Consider the following 11,224-nt stretch of genomic DNA (forward strand, 5'->3'; position numbering starts at 1 on the left):
GGGGGTCTTGGGGACTCGGGGGATCGCGGGGGCCTGAGGGACTCGAGGGTCTTGGGGGGGTCTCAGGAGCCCGGGGGACTCGGGGCACCGGGGTCGTGGCCCACTGGCATCGGCTCCCCAAGAACTGACGCCCTGGCTCTACGTTTTCTGGGGCACACACCGACGCTGGACGTGTGAATGCGACGAAACCTTAACGAGCGAGTAACGCGGTAGCGGATCTCGGCGGCGGGGTGCGAGGGGGAGGCTCAAGCTCCGCCCCTCCTGCTCCCCGCAGTCTGCGCGGCGAGGCCAGGCCTGCGTCCCCAAGCCCGTTGAGGCCTCGCGCCCACCCAGAGGCTCCGAAGGTGTCTGATTCCTGCCTGCTGGGCTCCTCCTCCCAGCCGGCCTCAACTGCCAGCCTCTCCGACCCCTTCCGTCCCTCTCTCCGTAAGCAGTAGGGCCATTCCTTGGCCATCACTTTTCGTCTTCTCTTCTGCTTGAAAGCCTCCCCTCTCCATTCCCAGGACCATCTCCTATTCCCGGCTCTTTGTTAACTCCCCGACACCCGGCCCTCCCTGGAGCTTGCCCGCCACCCCTTGCTCTTCCTCCCTGGAGTCTCTTTTAGGGTCGCCTAGCTTGTTGCCTTGCATGGATTTCCAATCAACTGTGAAATGTCCACCTGCATGATTCCAGATGTGTCAAACTCAGCATGTCCAAAAATCAGAAACTCTCCTCATCTTCTCTCTGTAAGTACATCCATCCTCACTGTGCTGTGCCAGAGGGCAGCCTGCACCCTGACTCCCCCCAGACTCCAGAAACAGGAGAGCTGGGCTGACCTGTTGCTTTGGAGTGTGAAACAGCACAAGGGGCAAACGTGAGGTCAAACCCAAGAGATGGTCAAAGGACTTGCTAAATCCCAGGAACACAGGGCAGAGAAGAAAAAGCCTAAGGTGAGGCAGAGGGTTGCACCAGTGCGTTAGGAGCGTCAAGGGGCAGGTGGAGACAAGCCCTCTGGCATCTGACTGAGGAGCAGGTTGATAAGGGTGGCGCAAGTGGATGCTTACCACTATAATTTCTGTTAACAGCGTGGCCACTCCCTCAGGTAACACAGGACCGTGCGTCGTGGTAAACCTTTGTAGGTGTGACCACGTGCCACTGTTCGAAGCACTTGACCACATATGAACTCACTTAATTCCTACAACCCATGAGGTAGGTGGGGAAACCAAGGCACAGCAAGGCTGCTCACTAGCATGTGGTCAAACAGCCAATCAGTGGCTGACTTGGGTTAGAACCTAGATGGCCTGGCCCAGCATCGCTGTTCTGGACCATTAGCTATTCTGCTCCTCAGTCGTCTTCTCAGATACTTTTAACAAGTCTTACCATTTTTACATAAACTTGCAAATGTTGCAGTGTTGAAAACAATTTTGATTCACGAGTCTCAATTATGAACTGTAAGGCCCATCTTTGTGTCATCAGCGAGTCAGTGAGTTAGATAAGCAGGCCTCCCATGTCTTGGCGGCTCTTCGACAGGAAGCCTCTGGGATAATTAGGACTCTCCGGCTCCAGTCATCTGCTGAACCACAGGACAGCTCTGCAAAGCTTTGCTCGCACTCTCCCTTCCCCCGGATGCCCGTGCATTCCCTCAGCCTCTCCATCACCCTCTTACGTGGCTGGCTCCTTTTTAAAAATGCACTATTTTGAAGTCCAACCGATCCTTTGTTTCAGGCAGACAACTATCCTTTCTTTAGTTCTTCACTCTAGGCAATCATGAAGCAACTTCTTACATTTGTAGAGGTCGTTAACATTTACCAAGTGCTTTACTTTTTAGTATCAACGATATTCCCAACAATTTTGTGATGTGGTGCTAGTGTGAGATTACAGGCTTGCTTCTCCCTGAAGTCACATGGCTCTGAGGGGCAAACGGGACGGAATCCTACTGCCCTGTAAACACAATCCTTATATATAGACAGTATGTGGAGGACACAGAATTCTTCAAAATGTGAATATTATAAAATGTCAATATATGTGATGTTGGTTTTACGCAGAACAATTGAAGTCTATTTGTTCACATAAAAGAGAAGAGGAACCATTTATTGAAAGAAATAAAAAACAGGACGCTGGACGAAGAGCGGGTATATTAACATTTGCATCAGAGAATAAATGTGAGAGAATTTTATAAATCCTGTCAGTGCAAGATGGACAGGTCTTTGACATTTTTACTATTCTCTCATGAGTTTGGAATCTCACTTCCCTAAAACAATAAACACTCGTGATGGTGAAGAGTCCGAGGCCCCAATCCACATCCTGGCTCTGCCCCCTGCAAGTTATGTGAACTCTGGCAGGAGACTCAGCTCTTAGCCCTGGCCCCTCTTCTCCAAATGGGGACATAATGCCCACCTCTGAAGCATCGTTCATGGTGACTAATGAAGACACGTGCGCAAAAGCATAAGGCATAAAGTAAGAGGTGCTAATATGATGATGATCACTAATAAATTTTTATATGAAAACCTTATTGGGTCAGCGCAGTCTATGAAATGCCAGATTTAGCAGAGATGCTCAGGTCCCACATGTGGTAATGAAATCGTCGCTCAGGGGGGGTCATGTGGATCCGAGTTATTTGCTACTTGCAAGGGGAGAGGACTAGCACATGAATAGAAGAGACACGTGGACCAGCCTCTGCTCCTAGTCATTGGTGCATGTGACACTGGGAAGGGGCTAAGGGAACACCAGGCCACGTGCCAGGAGCTGCTCAGCCACCAGGCGGGTCTGAACACCCAAGCTTCGGGGCCCAGAGCCGCACTCCCGTGAGGAGTTACCTCGCATCCACAGCGCCTGTGTGTTGAGAATCAACGTCCTTCCCATCCTACCTGCACTTTGCCCGGCTGAGCGTGGCTTCCTGGGGGCAGGTGTGTGTCCCAGGCCACTAAGAGCGAGCCACTCGTCCAAGAACAGGCTGCTGGTCTCTGGGGGCCTCTCCTCACTGCCACCTGCAGTGCAGGCAGCTCACCAATTCTTGAGCTGATTTCGACCATGTCTGGAGGTGTCTGGTTACTGGACTCCTCAGAGGGGGAGGCTTGTGGTGGACAACACCCAAGGGTGCCCTGCGGGGCTTCCTGGCGACCTCAGCCAAGCTTGTTTTCCAGGCTCCATTTTGTGGAATGGGGCTCCTTGGTTGGACTTTCCCGTTACTATAATCCTGACGTGCAAAGTACATCTTGCAGCAGGATCTGTGCTGGGGAAGTGTGACCAGGCTTCTTGCCTAAGAGGAGACTTTGTGTGAGATTAGTTACTTAGCCGTAGGTCGCTGTCCGGTATGGAAGCGTTAGGACAGCTCCAGCGCACATGTGGTCACTCCCAGAAACCGTTCTGGCCCACACATCTGACATGGATCTGTGCTGCTCTGGGCAGTTGTCTGGATGTTCCCTGGGTCCATCGAATTTCCCAAAGAGGTCACCTCTTGGAGAGCAGGGAGGGCGTCACGGCCTTCCACCATTCCTCACAGTAAGCAGCAGCGCCCCAAGCGTTCCAGAATGGTTGGAACCGGGCAGATGGAAAGCCGCAGTGGGGGCCCTGACATTGGGAATCTGGCCTAGTACTGCTCAGGTTGTCCCACTGAGCCATACCGCAGGTGAGGGAGCCGCATGGACCTCGCTCATGACAGCCAGGGTGGATGCCTTGGCCGGAGTGACGAGGGACACGGAGGGTCTTGTGTTCTGAGGCTGCAGGCCTGGACCCGAGTAGCCCGCTGCTGATCCAGCTCGCTCATGTAGGAAGGCCAGCTGCAGCCGAGGACCCCACGGAGCAGGCAGGAGGACACTTCACTACGCTGCTGCTACGCCCATCCCACAGGCAAGTTCTGCCCATCAGTACGGCTCCCCAGGCTTAGGCCCTGGTTTCTCCACCTACAGCCTGACCCATAGCCTCCCATCCCACGGCCTTCCAACCCTCAATCTCCCGCCCCATAATCTGCTGACCCACGGGCTCCTGACCCAGTGCCTTGGCCCATGGCCTCTTGGCCCACGGTCTCCCGACATGAATCAATGGTGCCTCAACTACTGGACCAGGGGACAAAAGCGGAGTCCACACAAGAGGTCTGTATGTGTGTGTCTTTTAGTTGTTGGTGTGATTGGTTATGAAGGGAAGTCGCTGAAGGATAAAGAGGAGAAAGGTTTACTTGCTACGGTTTTCCTTTAATATGACACTAAAAACTCAAGGGGAATGTCACTCTAATGACATTACTTGGTCAGTCCACTGGGACTGCTGTAACAAAGAACCACAGATTGGGAGGCTACAAAAGGACAGGTGTTTATTTCCACCGTTCTGGAGCCTGGAAGTCAAGATCAGGGTGCTGGCATGGTTGCATTCTGGACCTTCTTCCTGGTTCCTAGAAGTCACCTTCGTGCTGCGTGCCTTCCTTGCCGTGGAAGGGGCATGGGAGCTCCCTGGGGATAAGGACACCATCCCATCACATGAGCTGTACCTCCTCATACCATCATACTGGGGATTGGGTCTTCAACATATGAATTCTGGGGAGACACATTCAGTCCATAGTACCTAGCAAGTGGATCTTGTTAATGGAACCACTTATTCGCACAGTGTCTGTCAACCCGATGCTGTGAGTCCTGTTGGATCTGAAATGCAGCAACAGGACAGACGTCACCTTAACCTGGCAGAGGCGTGACTCCATCAGTGGTACGCCCTCATTGCATGGAGGCGGTGATAGCATTAGAACGACCCTCAGAGGGGGCCCTATAACATGCTCCTCGGAACTACACAGTGGTTTAAGACTGTGGGCTCTGCTTTTGAGACTGTCGCCACCCCACATGATCTTGGGCAAGGCATTAAGCGTCAGTTTCTTCACTTATAAAGTGGGGGTAGTAATAACCCTACAGAATAGGGTTGTGTGAGGATAAGTTGGAAAGTGTAAAGCATTGGTCGCAGTGCCTGGTACATAGCAGGTATTCAGGAAACTACGTTAGTGTTATCTGTACGCTTCTTGATGCTTGGTTACGATAATATTCCCTGAATTTTTATTCTATTTATATTCTCGTCTAACCTTATATAATAATTGCGATGCAGGGAAGCTCTACTACGTGCCAAGTAACTTTTACTTCTCACAGCCGCTCAGGGAGGTGGACGTCTAGTCTCTGTTTTACAGATAAGAACATTGATTTCGGAGAGGTCAAGTGGTCTGTTTGCTTGTCACCCAGCTCCTGAGTGGCACGGGTGGAAATGAATCTAAAGCCACTTTTCCTCCTGCACTGCATTTGAGGAGTAACTTTGTTCTTGACCTCTTTAGAGTTACTACTTTGTTTGGTATTCAAATGGAGATGCGTGATGGAATGCACTTGGGGTCACATGCTGCAAACGACCCCGGGACACTGTGTTCGCTAAAGCACTGACTGTGTGTGTGCACGGTGGGGTACGGGAAGGACGGGCGGGCAGGACCGTGCTGCCTCCGCTGGGGGAGAAACACCCTTGCTCCTGCTGGCAGCTGTCAATGGGGAGGTTTCGGTGCATTAACTACAACACGGTATGTGCGTCCTTCTATTACAGGAACTCACTGTTGAAGCTGTCTCCGTTTTACAGTTCCCTAAAGGACCTTCGGTTTTGATGAAATCTTGTGCCCCTTTTCTAAAAGAAAAGAAAATGCGATAACCAAAGGTTTGTAATCTGTGCACTTTGGCTTGCGTGACTAATTCCCCAGTGATTCTAAACTAGCTGCAGGCAGAATTTCTTAAAATTGACATTCTGGGGGCGCCTGGGGCCTCCATCAGTTAAGTGTCTGCTTTCGGCTCAGGTCATGATCCCGGGGTCCTGGGATGGAGTCCTGTATTGGGCTCCCTGCTCAGGGGGGAGTCTGCTTCTCCTTCTCCCTCTGCCCCCTCCACTTGTTCTCTCTCTCTTTCTCACCCTTTCTCTCAAATAAATGAAATCTTAAAAAAAAAGATTGGCATTCTGTGTGACACCCAAAAAGACCAGGATAAGCACTGACACTTTCATGTCGCAACAAACATATGAATTCTTCGTGCTCGTGGTTGTACTGTCCACCCTCAGGGGAAAACCAGCAAGAATATCCACTTGGATGAGAAAATGTCATTGTCACAGCTTAGTTATTGACCGTGACGTTCTGCACGATGAAAGCAAGATGTTCTAGCAATCTCCCTTTCCCACCCCAGCCCTGCCACCAACTTTTGGAGTAGCAACCAGCTAAGTGCCTTCCCCACTATTTGTTCCGCAAAGAAACATACCCGCCTATCAGGATGTATTGGTCTGCGTCGTCTGAGTTACAGGTGGTAACAAACAGCATCGCGTTCTTTGTTTTGCGTGGCCCAGGCCCATCGTCAGCCTGGATGGCCACCTAGGGGACAGACTGCCGGAGCAGCTGCCGATTGCTGCGCTGGGGAAAGAGAGGGTTTGATAGTCGAGTATTTCTCCCTGGACTCCTCAGCCAGCCACAGCCACATGGGACAGGATACAGGATGAAGGGCAAGAATCAGTTATTTGCAAGCAATGCTAATTCCTCCATGCTGGCCTTTCAAAAGGTCACTCCATAAGGGTAGGCTCAATCGATAGTTCAAGTATTATACAAATGTAAGATAATATCAAAACACACTGTTGAACTGGAAAATTTGAATTTATAACCAAACTGATGAAAGGCAGGCAATAACCCTCTTCTGTTCACCACAGAGCATTAAATACAAGAATAATATATCAAGAGCAACCGGAAGGGAAAACCTGACAGCCTTGAATAGAGAGAGGCGACATGAGGTAAAAGAGTAGACAAGATTCCTCCCTTTTTTAAACAAAAATGTCCAGATTTAGAATGAGATAGCTAAGAGCTACATTCAATCAATCTCTGAAGTAGAATCACTTTCCCCAAATGTTTACCAGCTGCTATGGTCTGGATGTTTGTGACCTCCACCAACTCCCAAAACTCTTGTGTTGAAACCTGACCCCCAAGGTGATGGTGTCAGGAGATGGAGACTTCGGGGGGGTGCGACGAGGCCAAGAGGTGGGGACCCCATGATGGGATTACTGTCTTTATGAGAGACCCCAGGGAGCCCCGTCGCCCCTTCCCCAGGTGAGGACACAGGAGAAGACGCCACGTGTGGACCAGAAAGTGGGCTCTCACCGGACGGCAGATCTGCTCCCGCAGTGATCTCAGACGTCCAGCCTCCAAAGATGTCAGGAAGAAATGCCTGTGGTTATAAGGCACTCCGTCTGTGGTGTTTCGTTACAGCAGCCCGAACTGAGTAAGACACCAGGCCTACAAGGTGAAACAACTTCGGTTACTGATAGATCCCAATTCGAAGACTGATGGATCTGCTTCTTTCAGCTCTGGTCTGAAACATAATTGCCTTATTCGCAATAATGAGCTTGATATTGCTTATTTCTCTTTTTTTTCCTTTGTAGACAAGTTATTAACCTCCCTGGCCTCCTTTCCTTCATCTGTAAAATGCCAGTGACAATGCCGAGTCATCTACACGTCCTATGTAACTGAGACACAAAAGGCAGGTGGTGTTGTGTGCGTGTGAAGACAGGCGCCCTGGGGGCGTGGACACCGGGAGGGGACCCTTCCACCACTGCCAGCTGCACACCCCGAGCACAGGGCAGCTCAGTGGGGGCCCGCAACTCTGGAGACTAGCTCAGCTCATCTACTTCTCGTAACTTCTGAAAGCACCATAGCTAAGTAAGCAATGCGAGGTGTCCGGAAACCAATCTGCTCCCCATAAAGATGCTTTGCTTCTTCCAAATTCCAGGTCAAGGTATGTGTGGGCAGGGTTCCTTCTAACACTGAAAGGGCTGAGATTTGTATCATTTCTATTAAGACGAAAATCCTGTTTGGGCTCTGAGACTACAGAGCTTCCTCAACTTATGATGGGGTTACGTCCGGATCAACCCGTTTTTAAGCTGAAAGTACCAAGCTGAGAATGCACTTAATACACCTATCTACCAGACATGACAGCCTAGCCCTGCTTGAAACACGCTCAGAACACTTCCGCCAGCCCACAGGTGGGCAAAATCACCTGACCCAAGGCCTACGTCATGGTGAAGTGCTAAATATCTCACGAGATGTATTGAATACCGTACTGGGAGTGGCGGAATGGCCGTATGGGTGCAGGACGGTTGTCCGTAGATCCGCTGTTACTCCCGTGATGCGGGGCCGTCTGGGAGCTGCTGTCCCGCGTCGCAGTGGAGGGTCATGCCGCTCTCCCAGGACAGGATCAGAGAATTCAAATTTCCAAGTGTGTTATCTACAGAATGTGGATTGCTTTCACACCATTATGAACTAAAAAAATTGTAAGTTGAAACATCATAAGTCGGGGACCATCTGCAGTGAAAATAATTAAAAGGAACTTGAAGCTAACACATTATGAGTCAGATAGCATGCTCTGTATCTGATAGTTTCATAATGCTGCTTTTTTTAAAAGAACTTTTTCTTTTTTAAAAAAGACTTATCTATCCATTTTAGAGAGAGAGAAAGGGAAAACATGCGAGCATGGGGAGGAGCAGAGGGAGAAAGAATCCCAAGCAGACTCTCCCTGCTGAGCGTGGAGCCCAATGTGGGCCTCGATCTCATGACCCTGAGATCATGGCCGAGCTGAAATCAAGAGTCAGATGCTCACCTAAGCCACCCAGGTGCCCCACATAACGCTGCTTTTGACGAAAGAAAGCAAGTTGAAACAGCGTTGGCATCTGTCCCATCACTGCAGGGTACTGGCTCTGGGCAGGGATGGTGTGGATTGCTGCAGAGAACAAGAGTGTCGTGTAGCACGAAACAGCCAGGATCCCCCTTAGAGCTCACAGCCCTCCCGCAGCATCAGCCTCTGGGAACACGCTGAGCCCTGCAGTAGCTCAGCATCTTCTGTATCTAGCTGTGCGAGAGACTGAGTTGAAGCAGACTTTTACTTCCTTGTGTATGAAATTCCCAGGGTGCCTGGGTGGCTCGGTCGTTGAGCACCTGTCTTTGGCTCAGGTCATGGTCCCAAGGTCCTGGGCTCGAGTCCCACATCAGGCTCCCTGCTCAGCAGGGAGTCTGCTTCTCCCTCTGCCTCTGCCTGCTCCCCCTGCTTGTGCTCCCTGTCAAATAAATAAAAATAAAATCTTTAAAAAAAAAAAAAAGAAATTTCCAAGGAATTATCTTTGTTTATGTCAAGACAAAACATACCTGATACCACTGGCCATACTTTTAAATGCCTTAATATATTATTTAATAATGACATTAAATCTACTTTTAATACAATGACCTAAGAATTTTAAAAGTCAATGTAAATAAAAGTTATTATTTTCTACCACATCAATATTTACTAGCTTTATTGTATCAGCTTAAGGATGACTGCAATTATTCTCGGAGGTTAAAGGGGTTAGGAATACACGTGGTGCCACCACACACCCCAGGGCTGTCACACATGAGCTCCAGGTGCTGATGTCCCACCTGCTGTCTCGGGGGGAGGCAGCAAAAATTAACTCGAAATGGATTAAGTACTTAGATGAAACATGTGGAACCATAAAAATCCTTGACATGAGTCTTGGCAAGGATTTTATGGCTATGACACCAAAGCCCAAAGTAACAAAAGCAAAAAGTGACAAGATTGCATGAAACTAAAAAGCTTCTCTACAGTAAAGGAGAAGCTAACAGAGTCAACAGTGACCTTGCGGAAAGGGAGAGAATATTTGCCAACTAGACCTCTGATAAGGGGCTGACATCCAGAAACATACCGCTCAACAGCAAAAAAAAAAAAAAAAAAAAAAAGTCTGATTTTTTTAAGATGAGCAGAGGACTTAAACAGACATTTCTGCAAAGACATCCAGATGCCAACAGACACATGAAAACATGCTCAGCACCACTCGTCATCAGGGAAACACAGACCGAAACCATGGTGAGGTGTCCCTCACACCTGTCAGAGCGGCCAAAATCAACAACACAGGAAACGACAGGAGCTGGCGAGGACGCAGAGAGAGGGGATCCCTGTGCACTGTTGGTGGGAACGCAAACTGGTGCAGCCACTGTGGAAACCAGTATGGAGCTTCCTCAGAAAGTGACCAAGAGAGCTACGCTGTGACCCAGTAATTCCACTGCTGGGTATGTGTCCAAAGGAAATGAAACGAGGACACGGAAAAGATAATGGGCACCCCACGTTCACCCCGCATATTCACCAGAGCCCACAACCGGAGCGTCCGTCGGCAGATGAGTGGACAAAGATACAGCCTATACATGCACACAGCGGAGAAAGAAGGAACCCTGCCACTTGTGGCAACGTGGGTGAGCCAAGCCAGGCAGACAAATACTGCCTGGTATCAGTTATCTGTGGAGTCTGAAGACATCAGACTCAAAGAGACAGGCAGTAGGATGGTGGTTGCCGGGGCTGGGGGTGGGGGAAACGGGGAGGTGTTGCTTGAAGGGTACAGACTTTCGGTTATCAGATGAGTAAGTTCGGGGACCTGACAGACGGCGCGATGATTACAGTGAAGGATGCTGTGGCACATACTTGAACACTGTACGGGAGTCGGCCTTCAGTGTCCTCAGCACAAGGAAGAAATGGTAGTGACGAGAGGGAGGGAGGGTCAGCTGGCGCTGCTGTGGTGAGCATTTCAGGGCACACGTGTTCGAGACCATCCCTCGAGACTGTACCCTTACATGCGGGCGTATGTAATTCTGTCTCAGGAAAGCTGGAAAACAGAGAAGGAAGCTCCGTGTTCTTCAAATACACCACCGCTGGTTGATCACCGCACAGGGGATGCAGTGAGTCCTGCTGCAGGATCCGCTGTGTGGTGACGGAGGACCCCACTCACCGCGGGCAGCACTGACCAAGGCGGACAGTTGCATTAGACCTGAAACCAACAGAACGCTGCATGTCAACTGCACTCCAGTTTAAAAAATGGGAAACAATCAAGAGGCAAGGAGTTAAAAAAAAAAAAAAATCAAGTTTACGAGGCCAGTTCCGACTGACTAAACGTCAATGGGAGGCCAAGTTCCTGTGTCCGTTGTCTGTCCTTCGAGAACCTCATTGTGCAGCTGAGAAAGGGAGCTCTGCAAACACCCAGAGACAGGCGGGACCTCAGCTCACTGCAGACCGCACCTCCGGGGCCCCTTCCACTGTCTGTTGCGTACTGCACCGGGCTGGCCTTGATTTTGTTACTTCTGCCCCCACGGGCTGTGATCTGGTGATGAGAGGTGGGCAAACGCCTCACCATCTGACGGGATCCTTCCTAGTTATTCCTGTGTTATGTATGAGAAAAC

The 11,224-nt window shown here is 50.2% G+C and overlaps 1 long non-coding RNA gene across 1 annotated transcript; it reads left to right on the forward strand.

The window, feature by feature from the left end:
- The first annotated feature begins 40 nt into the window (after positions 1-40).
- Positions 41-2,491, forward strand: LOC103673983. The gene is made up of 2 exons (XR_571519.2): positions 41-725; positions 2,025-2,491. It is a non-coding gene; the product is annotated as an uncharacterized LOC103673983 (long non-coding RNA).
- The last annotated feature ends 8,733 nt before the right edge of the window (positions 2,492-11,224 follow it).

This window comes from Ursus maritimus, unplaced genomic scaffold, assembly GCF_017311325.1.
Source record: "Ursus maritimus isolate PB19 unplaced genomic scaffold, ASM1731132v1 scaffold_31, whole genome shotgun sequence".
In the NCBI taxonomy this organism is placed as follows: domain Eukaryota; kingdom Metazoa; phylum Chordata; class Mammalia; order Carnivora; family Ursidae; genus Ursus; species Ursus maritimus.